At 37.0% G+C, this 16,883-nt stretch overlaps 1 long non-coding RNA gene across 1 annotated transcript; it reads right to left on the reverse strand.

Annotated features, from left to right (window-relative positions):
- Positions 1-734: 734 nt before the first annotated feature.
- Positions 735-1,005, reverse strand: LOC110675446. Its single transcript, XR_002499501.1, has 3 exons — positions 967-1,005; positions 836-909; positions 735-773 (listed from the first exon to the last, which is right to left on the reverse strand). It is a non-coding gene; the product is annotated as an uncharacterized LOC110675446 (long non-coding RNA).
- Positions 1,006-16,883: the final 15,878 nt, after the last annotated feature.

Raw genomic sequence — 16,883 nt, forward strand, 5'->3', positions numbered from 1 at the left:
TTTTAAAGACTTAGCAAAATTCAACGCGTGCGCGAGTGGACGTGTTTCGAACCAGCTGTCATGATTTTTCTCGTTTTTGCGTACTATTTACATTCGGCTGGCAAATAAGTATTCCAAACCTTCAAGAATATGAACGTACTTCGAACTTGAAGCCCATTATAATAAAGGATTTTGCGTACCACGAATGGCGCAGTTCACTGGAGGAACGTATTTCAAACACTAAAGCTTTCGGATGGCAATGCATTGTCAATGGTGCAAAGCAAAAGCATCCAACGTATGTTTTGTGGCCAACGAATGTTCGGAAGCCATACGGAAGAAGTCGCCGTCAAAGGATATGTGAACAGCCCCCAAAGCGATGTTTGCAACTAATACGATCGTAATGCGACACCTGATTCAGAAGCAGCTCAGCTCATCGAACTGAATCCGACGGGAGGAGAACCGATGAGACCGCATCTGCTGGCGTTCAACGATTTGCTCAGGCAGATGAAGACGGCTAGAGCGAAGGTTGGCGAAGCTGACCTGGTAGAACATGGGACGTCAAGACCGAAATGACAAATTTCGAAAGGACAGCTTTTTTCGGTGACAAAACGTTGGAATCACGAAGCTACAAGCTTGAAATACTTCCCCGGACGCTGTTTTTGAGTTTATTTGGATTAAGCTGAGTATAATTTTTAATTTCTTTATTTCTATAATTTTGAGGTAAGATACTTTAATAACACTATTGTTCGGGTACTTTATTTATTTTGTAGCAGCTTTTCGGAGCAGCTCAAAAACTGTAATAAAGTTTATTTACATTAGTTTTCAGCTATGACTAAATCTACATTTTACGCCTCACTCAAATAGTTTTCCTCCTGCCTTACGATATAACTTCCTTCCGGATCCTTTTGCTACTTCCGTTATCTCCTCTTCCTACATATTTAAACATCAATTAATTTAATTTCTCTTATTTTCGTTTCAGGTACTTACAACATCAACCGTACAAAGCAGCGCGATGCTACGGTTACATCATCATCATCATCACTTAGCAAAATTCAACGCGGAAGAATTTTGGTAAGGATTCTCACGGCAGGGCTTCCCAAAGTAAGGGCCGCGGGCTGGATGCGGTTCTAATTTTGTGCTGCCCGCGAAGGAATTGTGCTTTCCTCTGAGTTTTACCAAATTGTTGAGCAACTTTTCAATATCAGATTGAGGTATATGATAAAAATTTGTTCGTTTCGAGATATGATTTTGAAATTCTCATCTGCCCAGGATTGTCACATAATCTTCAATAGGATTCCATAGACTTCTAGCTACGGTTTTCATCGAATTCAATGTGTAATTTTAAAATATCCTGAGCAAGGTTACAATTTTACCCTTGGTATGATTTAGGTGAATTTATCTTAAAATTATAAGCAGATTTCTTTTCAAACACACACAGCATTCTCAAACATTTCAATGTAGGATTTTGATATGAACATTGGGTGAGATTCTAAGGAATCCTTGACATAATTCTTGTAGAATCCTGGAAAGAATTCCTACTCAATTCTGACCAAGATTTTCGCATATGTTTAATAAGGATTTTCACACATTCAATTCATTCTTAGAATGTTTTCAATGATTGAAAATACAATGAAAAAAGTTTTTTTTCTCCAGAAATTGTGCCAGAGATTAAACAGATGAAACTGCCATCGACATTTATAGGAATTTGTTCATGATTTAAGAATGTATGTAAAAATTCAACAACAAATTCGCCTGATGGGTTATCCAAAAACTACCGCAAACGTTTGTCTAAGTCTTTCTATACAAATTCCTCCAGAGATTTCATCAGCTATTTCCACAGCGGGTTTTTTTTTCTGCAAAGTCCACAACAGGTATGTCGAGAAGTGAGTTCTAAATCTTTTTACATGTTTTTGAAGCAGGTTTTAAATTGTTGGTACTACAAATTTATGTAGAATTATTTTGACTTACTTATTTAACAAAAAATGCCCAAAACCATAAATTTTCAACGGAAAATATTATATTTTTCCAATTTTTGTCAGTTGATTGCTAATACTTAAGCTGAAACTGTGTTTCCTTATTTGTTAATCCTTCAAAAATGTCTACACACAAAGTTCATTACCGTGAATTCCACCGTAATCTCAACAGCTGAACAGTTCAGTGAAATAAAACACCGTAATTTCGTCGAAATTTTATGGATTCCTGTGATTTTCTACCGAATACTGTAAAAATTTACCGTACTCCGTTAATTTATTTCACCGAACTGTTCAGCTGTTGAGATTTCACAGGAAGCCGTAAAATAATTCAAGTGTGTAGGAAGCATCTTTTATAGATTCCATAGCAAATATTATACATGGGGCCCAGAAAGCCGTAGCGATAAACGCGCAGCTATTCAGCATTACCATGCTGAGGGTCGTGGGTTCGAATCCCGCTGGTCGAGGATCTTTTCGTAAAGACAATCTTCTCGATTCCCAGGACATAGAGTATCCTCGTATCTGCCACACGATATACACATGCAAAAATGGTCAATCGGCAAAGAAGGCTCTCAGTTAATAACTGTGGAAGTGCTCATAAGAACACTCATCTGAGAAGCAGGCTTTGTCCCAGTTGGGACGTAACGCCAGAAAGAAGAAGAAGAAGCAAATATTATTCTGGAAATTTTTGAAAATTTTTGCATTTCTCAAGTTGAAGTTAATACAAGATGCTTCATAAACTTTTTTAAAACAGTTAAAATATAACTTCCGGCGATAAAAAATGAACAATTCATGTTTCATGCATTTGAGTAGTTTTTGTTTAATAACTAAGTCAAAACATTTTTTAATTATATTCGTTGTTTAAACCGTATGTAAATAACCAAATTAGCTTCAAAAGTATGTAAGAAGATCTGGAATCGGATGAGTATTCATAAAGATATGGTCAAACAAAAATGATTTTTTTTTAGTAAAAAAAAGAAAAATTCAGAGAAAACTACTACTAAAACTAGTTTTGGTTCAAGACTAATTTGGTATTCTACAAATTTTGATAAATTTAATCTCGAAGAGAATTATTAATCATCATACAGAATTGGTAGGAAAATAACAAAGCTATGCAGACTTAACTGAAGGTCATATTTCATAACATGAAAATTCACCTTCTAGCTTGCACCACCACTAAACCTTAATATTTTTGGCTCGAAATTTGAGGTTTCCCTTTTTATGTGATTTGAATTCAGAAGAAAGCACGAATTTTCGGATTTGAGACATTTCGAATCATAATCCGCACCCTATTACTCAACTCATTGTATTGACAGAAAGAACTGTCTCATCATGCTCATCACAGAATGAAAAACAAATTGAAATAGGCCACAGTGAATTTTCAATTGAGCTGATGCTGTAGGAGACACAAGAGCCATATCACTTTACGAAAATTTCTAGATATATAAACACCTGGCTAACAAAAAAAAAAAGATATGGTCGTCTTCTTTTGACATCTGACTTCGTGATGCCTATGGCATAGCTTTATTTGACCAACAAATCATAATTGACAGATTGTTCTAAAATTCTTGTGGTATAACGGTAAAATTAACAATAAATCTATTCAATTTACATGAATGAAATCAGACAAAACTGGCTAAATTATGTTCCTGGCCCAGTATGCAGTGTCTTTAAGCAATACAATAAAACTCCGGCAAGAATCCTTGGGCAAACTCCAGTGAGGCTTTGCAGGGGTAGTATCAGGCTAATAATTTTAAAAACTATTGAAAAAATCTCTGAAAAACATCTTGTGAAATTCAATGGAGGAATTGTTTAGCCAATTCCTAAATAAAAAAAATCCAAGATGAATGTTTGAAGGAAGCCCATTGGCAAAAACTAGACGAATTCTTAAAAAATAGGCAAAAGAGGAATTGTCAAAGGAGTTCCTGTTATAGTGGATTTTGTTTAAATCTGTTGATTTTACAGATTTATCTATATTTAGAGAAATTGCTGAGGAACTTAATTGCCAGTCTCAGATATGTGGTAAAGTCTTTAAAAAAAGCATAATAATAATAATAATTAATTTCTAGTAAGATTTCGTGTAGGAATTCTTGCAGGGCTTTTGGGAAAAATCATTAGATAAATCTCTATAGAAATTTCTGTTTCATCGGTGAGAACTTCTTGAGGAACTCTTGAAGAACTTGAGGATTCCGTGCAGAAAATGCAAGAGCTATTACAAGAAATATGCCTAAACTTGTGCAAGAAATATTGATGAAATTACTCAAGCAATACTTGAAAACTTCTGCAAAAAATCCAGATTTTTTTTGCTAAAAGAATAACTAGAGAAATCATCGGAAGAATCACTTGAGAAGTTCTAAATAAATGGATAGGGTATTTTAAGAAGAATTCTCTGAAATTATGCCATAAATTGAAAAACCACAGCGCTAACAGCTAATTGTTCTGCTTATTGCATCTGAAACACATAAATAATACGTACTCGTTAAGAATTTCACGAGTAACAACAAACTGGTTTTTAAATATTACTCAAATAGTTTTTACAGTGGTTACAACACTCAGAGGACTGTCGGAGTTCGATTATTCCGATTACACACCCGAGTATCTCACGACGAATTCCTGAAACTCACTGTTTGCGTCAAACGGAAAATTATACAGTAGGTAGAGTAGATCCTTTTGAAAATTCATCTCCCAAATATAAGGAAACCACTGCATTATTGTCGATCAACATGCGAACTTTATTCATTATATCATGTGTTGGGTACAGGTATATCTCAATCCACGATCGGTCAAGAACTCTCGATCAATTGCATCAATCTCCATCGCAGAAACTATAGAGTTTGGTGGATTAGCTAATAAGTATCGATGATCTCCACCTTCGATTGCCGTTTTGCAACAGTTTGTCCTCTGACAAAAAGGAGAACAAAAATCACCGATTTGCGTCAGCATAAGTTAATACCTCCCTTTAAACCATCGTCTGTCGGATAGCCAGACAGGAAAATAAGGATCCCTCGGTATGAACTTGATGGGATTCTAAAATCTCCGTCTACACTTTTAGACAAGGGCAGTCGGAATCACGATTTTTTCAAGAGTTGCCAAAAATCCATTAGTCCGGGGTGAAAAATTAACCTACGGTTCATAAGACAGGTACAGATCGTGCCAGTGCGGCATTAGATTAGAGAGAAACCGAATTCTTTTGTTCCATTTCGGTATCGATGCCGAATTGTCGAATCGCGAACACTCCATGAGTCGGCTACTTTCCTGCAAACGTCACCCACCTTTGACACCTCCTTCGTTCCGAGATTTGGTATCATGAGAAATCAATTTGGATTTTTGACAGCGAAGGTCAAGCGTGATCTTAAGAAGTGGATGGTTTTGGTGACAATGCTATGGGGTGTTCAGAACGTTGGCTGATTGGTATGAGAGGTCGTTGTTTGATAAAAATTAGATCCATCTCGTGCTTGATAGATACTTTTGCACACGCAAGAGGTACAACTTCAAAGCGATCATACAAAAAAAAAAACAACGACATATTTTTTCTTCTCCTGTTCATTCCTCGTTGGGACAAAATGAGACAGTAGCATAACTTATGATGTCGCCCTCAAAGCAATTGGTAACCGAGTGAGTAGCTCATTGTTATTGTTTTTAGGCAAATGAAATAACCAAGAAACCACTGGGAGATAGAGCAGGATCTTCTCTTTTTCGTAGCATTGTTAAATAACATGTAAATCCATTCGTTTACAACAAGCTACACATTTGGTTGCCAATGGCTTTTAGGGCGAGATCATAACTTAAGTGAGATTTGTCGATTTCTTAGTGAACTTTATCAATCCAAGCTGCATCACTCTCTAGCTCCCATATTGCTTTTTGTTCGAACCAACGCCGGATCGTCGAACTCTTGTTCTTTATTTTGCCTCTATTGTTTTCAATCCCGTTCGTTCAATTGCCTTTAAATCCGAGAACAATAAACAAGTCAGACGCTATTATTAGGCCTATAGGCCAATTAAATTATATCAGCGTGATCGTTTACAAACGCAACAAAAAAATCTACGTCGTGAGTCTACGTGACACTGCCCTGTAGCAGTTGATGGGCCTTAAGGCTGGAACACAGCAACGCATCGGAGAACTATCGAGACGCGTTGGCTTCCATCCAACAGAGAGGGGGTCAAGTGAACGCAATGTGTGCGAAAAAATGATTAGCTAGTATCGCAGCGATGCCAGATCTACGGAAATTTCCGTTGATCAACAGAATTGAAAAGTTTCTGCGGTTCTACAGGTTCCATAGATTTTATCAACGATTTTCTCTACAAAAATCCACTGATTCCATTTATTTTAATATTAGCAAGAGGATAATTCATTGACATCTTCTCTGATCTAAAGTAAAGTATAAGACAAACATTGGCGTATATAGGGGGAATCCAGTCCCCACAAAAATGGGCTTGGTTCCTTCTAAAACTTATGAAAAAATGTCAATAGATTTAAAATGCAAATATTGATTAATTCTGGAAAGAGCTGGAAATAGTGGAATAAAGCTAGGTATGTTTATTTTAACAAGAACTTCAAATAACAATCTTAAAACTTTCGAATTAGTCTTGGGATGCATTGAGAAATGTTAATTAAGAAAAGCGCTAATCACGTAAAAAGCTACAGATTCTGTGCGAAAGCTAATGGTTTAGGAACTGAGAACTAATCTAATCTAATCTAATCTAAGCGCTTGCACAGCCAATATTGAAAAGTATCCTGGAAATACCTAAATTTAATCAGGTATTTTCTTGTCAGCATTAACATTTGCAGAATATAAGCGATATGATACAACTATTAAAATAGCCAGGCCCACTGTGCAGACTTTGGGATTGAAGATAATTAAAGAAATCGTGACGATTAGGTTATTCACGTATGAATAACCTGATAGACACAAAATCTTCAATTCAATGGAAGAAGAAACGGGGACAACCGTACAAACCGTTTCAATTCAGGGTTATAAGTAAAATCGTTGGGAGTGGCGATGCTAAGAAAGTTATTACACACTCCATTGTTCTCCTGGGATGGGACAGGGACATTTTTTTCCAATGTCCTGACTCTAGAGCCTTGGTTTAAGCGCCGTTGCTCATTCTCTGAAACGTGATGAAAACTTATTTTGCCCCTCTCCTGCTATACAGGGACCGCATAGTTTTTCCCATCAATTTATCAATCACATTTTGGCAAATTAATAAACAGGATTTTAAAGATCATAGTATATAAATTTAGATTAAAAATTATAGTATTATAATATTTGCATTACTACACTTCAGTATTCAATTTAATAACGTAATTAATGCAGCAAATACTCAAATTAACGTGAATCTGCCAGCCGAAATGAAAATTTACACGGAGCGAAAAAAAAAATTGTTTAGGAGCTGAGAATTTTTTCTAAAGGGATAACGTTTAACATTATTATACACATTATTCCGACTTATCATGTAGAGTTTGTTTTTAGATTTTACGTGGCATAATATTTTCATGGAGAAAAGAGACCAATTTAAACCTGGAATATATATATATATATATATATATATATATATATATATATATATATATATATATATATATATATATATATATATATATATATATATATATATATATATATATATATATATATATATATATATATATATATATATATATATATATATATATATATATATATATATATATATATATATATATATAAGTGAAGAAGGGTGTCACCCAGACTAAGTTTTAAAAAAAGAACTTATTCGATCTACTGCCTAAAACGAACTGAACCTTTATTCAATTATTAATTACGATCAAACCTCACTACCTATTGCAATGCTTATGCTGTTGCTGTGGAAGAACTGCTGATGCCGCGGGTCCAAAGGGCTGTGGCTTCGTTTAGTGGTCTCGTTCGGTGGTTGTCCACGTAAATGCTACCTATGTTGTCAGGTGATGAAATGCTGATGCTAGACTACTGTTTCCGTTCTACTAGCTGGGCTATCGTCGTCGGTGTGGTGGACGTCGTCGTTGTTGTTGTTGTTGCCGGGAATGATGAAAATGATGATACACCAATAAAGCGATTGGTGTATGGATGATTGTTGAGGATCGGTAAGGGTTCGATCTTAACTACTCCCCCTTTTGGAGACGATTCGTCCCGAATTGTACTGGTCTCAGGTTTAATTTCTGGTTTGCTTTTAGACTCCATGGATGCTCCAATATGAAGAGATATCTGTCTGCGTTTTCTCGATATCCATGAAAGACCTGCAACGATACTTAGAAGAAAACATACGGTCGACATACTTAGAGATGTGTATGTCTGAATTTTGTGTTCCTTAGTTAATGCTTCAATCCTATGTCTATTATGGATGTGAATTTCTTCTATATTATTCTGGATTTCCAGGGTCTGTTCATTGATATGTAAACCATCTAATGGCATAACAAATGTCGGTTCTGATTTGTTTGCTTCGACATTTGAGAACTTGGTGCCATTTATTATGACAGAGCAATTGTGGAACTCTATCAAATACGTTCCAGATAAGTTTCGTTTTGAAAGACCACAATTCGATTCGATTTCTGTGTTATTGATGTTTTTAGCGACAAGGTAATTGTCCATGATCGCTTTGATCTCCGTTGATTGATAGCATTTTACGAAAGTACAGTTTCCTGATAGTCCTCTTAGTAGGTTTGAGTAGCATAGGTCGCCGGTTATGTCCTCTAGGCTGCTTAGATTGCACAGCCTTGTCCTTTCGATTCGCAGCCAATCCTTCTTGATGAAATATGTTCTGTTGTCGCTTTGCAAAGCAGCATTAGCAGGAAGTTTTAAAATTTTATCTACTACTGGAAGAGGTTCTAGGAAAAAATGTGTGTACATAGCTTTTTCTATTTTTTGGAATTGACACAACAAATATTAGTTTTGAATGGTTATAAAATGCTAACAATTCTAAATATTCATAAATTTGATCTAAACTGTTCGTCCTAATGTTTTGTTCTTCTAATATATCTGAAACAAATCCTAACTCTTCAATTGAAAGTATTTGTTTGGGAATAATGTTAGTTCTTGCTAACTGAATTGATTCAAAAATGTCTTCTAAATGTGATTTAAGGTTGTCTAAGTTGTAATTGATTTTCAAAATTTCTCTAAATAATTTAAAGTTTTTGTTGGTTTCGTTTTCAAATCTAGCTGATATAATGTTTTTAGTTATTTCATTCTGTTGTTGATTTAAACGGTTGATAATGGAATTGATTCTATTTTGGAGTTGTAGATTAATTTTAAGCTGTTCGTTGTTTTCGTTAATAAGTCTTTTGTTCTTGATCTGCAGTTCAAAAATATTTTTCGAAATATGTTCATAGTCGTTATGGTCCATATTTCCTGTAATTCTTTTTATTCCAGTTCCGAGAAAATTAAATAATCCTCTTTTATTTCTTTGCTTTGGCCGAAGATTATTGAATAAACTGTGAACGGTTCCATATTTCGATTCTAAGATTTCAAACATATCAGTAAAATTTGAGAATGTCCGTATTCCTTGGATATTAGCAAGCAATTTTCTAAAAATAGGTTCGTAATTATCCAGTTCTAGGATATGAAACAATCTGTGATTGCCTATTTTTATAAAACTGTTGCCAGTTTCTATGGTTAAAAGACCGGGGTTTTGTTTGAGATTAATGACGTGGATGGATTGTGGTTGGGATAGCTGAGTAAGGAATGTGGTTGTTATCAGGATATTCCAAATAAACGTCATCTAAAAAGAGAAAACAAATGAAAAAACACATTAGAGATTCTGTGGTGTTACTTTCGGATTCGTCGCAGTTTTTCTTTATGCAATTTTCGACTTAGGATATCTTTGTACGTGTGTTTCCGGTTAGATCGTACTCGCACTTGTTGGTAGCGGTCCTTAATTTTCGACTTCACTCCTTGGATGCGGTTGTATGCCAATTCGTTTTGTTTTAGTTTTGGCGGATCCTCTCGCTTCCTGTTGTGGTACAGATTCTGTGAGTTTTGTGTCTTGGTTAGTTGTACTTGAACTTCGTCGTACAACTTGTCACGAAGTTCAACAAGGCGTTCCATTTCTATCGGTCTCTCCTGTCCATTTTTGGCTGCATATAAAATTTCACGTGGTTTCATGTTGGTAGCTGTATGGATGCTGTTATTGTATAAAGAACATGCGATTAAAAATTTTTCTTTGTTTGACACTTCACCGTATTTGTGTTTATTAGCGTTAAAAATTTCGGTTATTGTCGAATGAAATCTTTCGACTATTCCGTTTGTTTGACTGTGGTTCGAAGGAGTAAAATATTGTTGTATATTGAGATCTGAGAGTAGTCCTCGAATTTCGATGGACTTAATTGCTGGTTCGTTATCCGAGACAATCAAGCTTGGAGTGCCGTACAGTGTTATGTATTTTATTATCGCCTTTCGTATATCCGCAATTGATCTTGATTTTATTGGGATTAATGTTCCATACCTTGTGAACTTGTCTACTACAGATAAAAACAAATTTGGTTGAGCGATGTAGATATCTATGTGAATAATTTCAATGGGTTGTTTCGGTATAGGGGTTTCACCAAATTTAATTTTGTAAGGTTTTCTCTCGTATTTTGCTTTATTACAAGTATCACATAGGATGATGTACTTCCTAACTTTCCTTTTCATATTAGGAAAAAAGAATCTCCTTTTTATCTCCTCCAGATTTTCACGAATACCTCTGTGAGCTGTTTCGTGGGTATCCTCGATAATTGAGTTTTGATCTTCTAAGTTTGGTAGATCAATGAGAATTTTTTGTGATATGCAGAGTTTGAAAGTTTTGCATCTACTAAAATAGTTTTTGTATACAATTTGTAAGGATTGTATCACGTTTTCAGGACACATAATGCAGTTTGATCGTCTGGGATCCATGTATTCTTTCAAAATTCGAATTAAAAGTGGTACACCAAATGTTATTTTCGTAATAGTTCTTCGGTACACACGAGGGAAAATTTCTTCGTATGTCTCAGATTCGTTAGGGTCAATTTTTAAAATAATTTGGTTGTGAAAAAAATTTATTGTTTTTTCTGTACATTTGATGAATTCAGAGTCATCTGTATCAGCAGAATGCACTGAACAGTCGTCTGAGTCGGAATCATCTTCGTTCACGTTGATATCATGTGTTATCCTCGATAGAGCATCAGCGACAACGTTTTGCTTACCGGGTCGGTGTTTTATTTCAAAATCATATTCTAATAACTGTAGACGCCATTTAACTAGTTTTGTATTGGGTGTTTTGAGGTTTAGTGCGTATGTTAAAGGTTGGTGATCCGTGTATAATGTAAATTTTCTACCAAAAAGGTAGGGTCTAAAATATTGAGTTGCCCATACGATCGCTAATAATTCTTTTTCTATTGCTGAATATCTTTCTTCGGTTTTCGTCAATGTTCTAGACGCATATGCTACGGGTCTGTCTTGTCCAATAGCACCTTGGGATAGAACGGCACCTAGAGCAAAATTACTAGCATCTGTGGTTAGCACGAATGGTTTTTCGAAATCTGGATATTGAAGGATATCGCTTTGAGTTAAAAGTTTTTTGCATGCAACGAATGTTTTTAAAAAAATATCTGTGTGCTCTACGTGTTCGCCTTTCCTCAGTTGAGCAGTGAGAGGTTTTGTTATTCTGGCGAAATCGCGAACGAATCTACGATAATATCCTAAAATTCCTAGAAAGCCTCTTAGTTCTTTCTGGTTTTTGGGGATAGGCCAATTTTGAATTGCTTCGATTTTGCTTGGATTTGGTTTAACGCCATTATCTGTCACAATATGGCCTAGAAATGCCACTTCTTTCTTAAGGAATTCACTTTTATCTAGCTGTATTTTGAGGTTTACTTTTTCCAATGCCATAAATATTTTTGTCAAATTTTCAATATGTTCTTGAAGAGAAACAGAAAAAATAATAATATCATCCATATAAACAAGACAACATTTTCCAATTATGTCACGGAGTACGTGATCCATGACACGCTGAAAGGTTGCTGGAGCATTTTTCAGTCCAAATGGCATTCTTAAGTATTCGTATAATCCATGTTCTACGGAAAAGGCTGTTTTCTGGATATCATCTGGGTGAACTTCGATCTGGTGAAAGCCAGATGCTAGGTCCAATGTTGTGAAATATTGGCATTTTCCTAGTTTGTCTAATATTTCGGTTATGTTGGGTAGTGGGTATTTGTCATCTATAGTCTTTTCATTAAGTTTTCTATAGTCGACTACTAATCTCCACTTCTGTTGTCCAGATGCATCTAATTTCTTTGGTACGATCCAAATTGGAGAGCACCAAGGAGACGTGCTGGGACGTATGATGCCTTGAGACAGCATCTTAGAAACTTGTTTTTGTACCTCCTCTTTATGACAATAGGGGTACCTGTAGCTTTTTGCATGAACGGGTAGATCGTCTTTGGTTTCTATTCTATGTTTAATGACGTTCGTAAAGCTTAGATTGTCACCTTCCAAATAGAAAACACTTGGAAATTTCGAAATCAAATTGATCAATTTTCGCTTCTCTTCTATGTTTAAATGGTCGATTCGAAGCTGATTTTTCAATCTAGGATCTATTGATGTGTTATCAAATACGTATCCAGGTTCATAATTTTCAACTTTTGGCACTACTTCAAAATTATTCAATTCAGAGAAAATGAGTCGATTAGGGCTGATTTTCACTGGAACTTCACAGCAATTTTTCAAAAGAACTGTAGCTTTGTTGTCTTTTGCTGTGTAGAGTCCTGGTAGAATCATTACTTCGTTTGTTAGAGGAAGTGGATGTTCGACGAAAAAGTCGCCATTCGGTACATTCGTTTTTAGAGGTAATGGAATTTCTTCATATGCATTTAGATTGCGACTAAATGAATCGGGGTATTTTCGAAGCATGTTAACTGATGTAGTAGGAAGTTTGAGAGTATTAGATGAGGTTAAAATTTCTGCTTTTAGATTTCTGAGTGATTCGTATCCAATCAGTCCGTCGAAGTATGGATGGAATTTCAAAGCGTAAAAGGTTAGTGGTTGGTTAAACATTTCGATTTCAACACATTTGTTAATGTTGTGTTTCCCATTGATATTTTTGACTCCTGTAGGTGTACAGTTTTTCAGAAAACATGTGCTAATTTTGTCAGGATCCACGTAGTTCTTGTTGGCACCAGTGTCAACTAAAAACTTTAGTTCGCCAAATTTAGTTTTCATTTTTATATAGGGTAGAAAATTATTACTGTTCATGTTTCTGGTGTTTCGGGAAATTCCATCTGAAAATTTAAGGTATCATCCTCTGGTTCAGTAACGGGTTGTTCTTCGGAACTATTATTGATATTAACTTGCTCATAATTAGTTGCATCATATTGGTAACAGTTAGATGGCTCACTATATTGACCGTAGTAATCGATTGGTTCTGTCCAATTTACTTCATGAAAATTTGGTCTATTCATATAATTTACTTTTAAACTTCTCAATGACTGGTCGATTTCCATTGGAGTGGGTTTTGGAGGACGATAGGTTCCGGAAGGAGGTTTACTAAATTGGTTAGGATTTCGGTTGAATGGATTGGATGGGCCAGGTTGTTGTGGTCTTTGAGAATGATTTGGTTGACTGGGAGAAAATGTACGTTGAAATGGTACTTGAGGTTGGAATAGAGAGAACTGTTGAGGGGTGTGCTGTAGTTGTTGTGGACGTTGGATTGGTGCGACGCGTTGGAATGGATTAGTTTGGATTGGGTAACTTGGAAACGAATTTTGTGTTACCGGAGTTTGCTGAAATCTTGAAAATGGGTTTGAAAATTTGTTTTGAAATTTGTTCCTAGTAGGGACAGGTGGGGTATAAGATTTTTGTTTGTGATAATAAAAGTTTCTTTCTTCAATACATCGTCTTAAAGCGTCTTTCAACGATGTGGGACATTGAGCACGGATGACAGTGCCTACCGGTTCATTGAGCCCTGCAAGAAACACTTTCAGGCCTATTTCCTGGTAAAATAGATTTTTCGCGGCTCTTACGTCACTGTTGTGTTCGTTTAAATTTAATTGATTTACCATAAGAGACAACATAAAAGTTATTTCCTTCATTCCTTGCTTAGCGCTTGAACGAGTCGGTCGACAGGATCCCGGTCTCATCGTACGGCACTTGCAGAGTTCATTTAGGCCTTTTTCCCCACCGCCCGCGTGGGTTTTTGGTTTAATTAGTGAGTTAAACAAGTTTCAGTTTTGTGCAAAGTGAGTGCTTAGACGATTGCGCTTTGCGAAGGAAGCGAACTAGTGAAACTAGTATCGTTCCACCGCAATAAAATCATCGCCCATCATCAATTATCGGTGATTGATTTTTCTCCCGCACCGAGAACAACAACAAGGCAGAAGGCCGACCCGGTCGGTGTACTACCTACGGCGCGTGGACGTTCTCCTGCTGTAGAACGGATAAGTATACATTATCTATTGAATTGCTTTCGCATCTCCGAACAACAGTGTTGAGTTCAAGGTTGTTTTTCGCTTCTCCTCTGTCTCTCTCCCGGTGCAATTTTGCCCGTATAGGGGAGTTGGGTACAAAATAGCCCACTGATTGGTTATTTTTTTTTTTTTTTTGTGAATTTGATTTACCCATTTAGGGGAGGCGTGTACAAAATAGTCCACTGATTAATAATTTTTTTTTACACATATTTTTTTGTTTTTGTTTTTTTATTATTATTATTTTTTTTTTCTTCATTTGGTTGCGGTTAAGCTTTTTTCCGCATGGATGAATCGGATGGAGGCGATACGCCTCCTAGAGATCTCGTTGCTCGAACGCGGTTCTATCAACCGTCTTCGGCTGGGCCTTGGGTTGTCTATTTCCGGCGCAAAAAGAAGATTTTGAACGTGCTCTCGATTTCTCGAGAGCTGACGCGTAAATATCCTGGGACCGTTATTCACCAAGTGAAAGAATCCAAGCTGCGTGTAACTGCACCTAGTTACAAAGCAGCGAATGAAATTGCTCAGCATGAGGCTTTTACTGTGGAATATTGCGTCTATGTGCCGGCACGAGAAGTCGAGGTGGAAGGGAAAATTATCGACGCGAGTCTAACATGCGAAGACATTAAGACTGGCAAAGGCGTCTTTGAGAACCGGTCCATTCCTGATGTGGCTATACTGGATTGTAAACAATTACAATCAGTTTCCATGGAAGGAAATAAGAAAGTGTTTTCGCCGTCAGCCTCGTTTCGAGTGACTTTCCCCGGTTCCGTCCTCCCGAAATTTGTTTGTATTGACAGTGCTTTTTACCCAGTGCGTCTTTACGTGCCGAAGGTATTCAATTGTACCAACTGCAAGCAGCTTGGCCACAGTGCTAGCTATTGCGACAACAAGCCCCGTTGTGGCAAATGCAACCAAGCTCACTTGGAAGATGCTTGCACACAGGAAGCCGAAAAATGTAGCTACTGTCGCGAGGAACTTCATGACCTGCAGAAATGCCCGGCTTATAAAAGACGCATTCGAAATGAGAGTCGCTCAATTGTGAAGCGCTCCAAGAAGACATACGCGGAAATGGTAAAATCTTTAAATCCGTCCGCAAAAGAGTCTTCATCAGCCATCCCAGTTGGTAACTCTTTTCAAGAGTTGTCTTCCGATGAAGCGAACGACGACGAAACCGATGGGGGAGATTCTTCGGAGGTACACGCACCCGGTAAACGAAAGTCTCAATCTTCTCCGGGACTGCGCCGAAAGGTAATGAAATCTTCCCTCAAAAGTTTGCCTAATTCAAAAGGAGGTGGGGCAAATTTGAAATTGCCGAAGAAACAGGTCTTTGATGCTTCCGTTCCGTGTTGCAGCAAAGATCTGCCGCCCCCGCCTCCACCGATTAAATATACTTCAAAAAGAAGCTCTAGACAAGATAGCAAGAAAAAAGCTACTGAAGTCCCTCGCTCTTCCTCGAAAACCCCCGGGGCCAAGCGAGGACTGATAACTTTTACGGCCCTTGTGGATCGCATATGCAATGCCCTCGGAGTTTCAGACTCATTCAGAGGCATACTCGACCTTTTTCTCCCCGCAATAGAAGAGTATCTCAGGGAATTGACTATTTCGTGGCCCCTCCTTGCTTCGATCATATCTTTCGATGGATAATTCATCGAGTGAGGTACAAGATATGATCACTGTGTTACAGTGGAACTGTCATAGTCTAAAACCTAAATTAGACACATTTAAGTTTTTGCTTCACAACTCCGATTGTGATATATTTGCACTCTGTGAAACATGGCTTTCTTCTGAAGATGATCTTAACTTCTACGATTTTAACATTATACGCCAGGATCGAGATGATAATTACGGGGGTGTGCTTTTAGGGATCAAAAAGTGCCACTCATTCTACAGAATCCCCATCCCGACTCATCCAGGCATAGAAATCGTTGCTTGCCAAATAAGCGTAAAGGGTAAAGACCTTTGCGTAGCTTCTGTTTATATTCCTCCAAGAGTTTCAATAAACCGCCGTCATCTCTGGAATGCAGTCTCCATGCTCTCATCTCCAGTTTTAATACTGGGTGATATGAACTCACATGGTACTGGATGGGGCGAATCTTATGACGATTATAGAGCGGCTATTTTCTATGACTTATGCGATGATTTCAACTTGAACATTTTGAACACAGGTGAAGTGACACGTATTTCATCCGACGGCAAAGAAAGCCGCCTTGATCTGTCTTTGGGATCAAGTTCACTATCATTAGATTGCATGTGGAAGGTGATCGATGACCCCCATGGTAGTGATCACTTGCCCATAATAACTTCTATCAGAAATAATTTTGAAAGGTCAGAACAGTCAATTCAGGTTCCTTTTGACCTCACTAGGAATATCGATTGGCAAAAATTTGCATCAGCGGTAACCTTTGGTATCGAATCATTCAACACTCTCCCACCGTTGGATGAGTATCGATTCCTAACAGAATTGATTTATAAAAGTGCATTAGAATCCCAAAAGCAACGAGT

Source organism: Aedes aegypti, chromosome 2, assembly GCF_002204515.2.
Source record: "Aedes aegypti strain LVP_AGWG chromosome 2, AaegL5.0 Primary Assembly, whole genome shotgun sequence".
Taxonomy (NCBI): Eukaryota; Metazoa; Arthropoda; class Insecta; order Diptera; family Culicidae; genus Aedes; species Aedes aegypti.